The sequence below is a fragment of the Bombus vosnesenskii genome, unplaced genomic scaffold (assembly GCF_011952255.1).
Source record: "Bombus vosnesenskii isolate JDL3184/JDL3185 unplaced genomic scaffold, Bvos_JDL3184-5_v1.1 scf7180000013309, whole genome shotgun sequence".
Classification (NCBI taxonomy): Eukaryota; Metazoa; Arthropoda; class Insecta; order Hymenoptera; family Apidae; genus Bombus; species Bombus vosnesenskii.
Genome location: NW_022882958.1, coordinates 2,418,454 through 2,419,030, shown reverse-complemented (window position 1 = coordinate 2,419,030; position 577 = coordinate 2,418,454).

Genomic DNA, 577 nt, shown 5'->3' with positions numbered 1-577 from the left:
TGAGATTTCTGTTAAACAGACAGCTAATTAGAATAGTTTGACAATAATTGAAAAAGAAACGGAGTAGAAATGATCTTGCAGGCGTTTAGAAGAATTCAAGATGGTCTGAGTGAAATATTATTAAAAAAATGTATTTGATAAAATTAAGGAAGAATTTGATGTTTTAAAGTATATGTTATGTCAGAATTTAAATAAGAATGTGCAATAAACAAGACAGAGATATGAGGATTATTTGAGATTTCGGACTTTGATAATTTGATAACTCTACTTACTAAGATATAGACAAAGATAGGTAATTTAAAGTTATGACCTCTCATTTCTGAAAAAATGTAACTTCATAGATAAATTAGCTAAGTATTACGCAGAACTGAAAATAATGCAGTTCCAATTGGTCAAAATAGATTAGGAGGTTTGTGGTCAATCGATAAGTGCTATCTCGTGTACATATCATATACAAGTATGGTTTTCGTTCCAGCTCTGCATATAGTAGTTTCCTTCAATACTTCGTTACTTAGTGATACTGTTTTACTTATCGATGAAGATAAGATAAGCTTATACTTCCTTATAAACGCGAGGA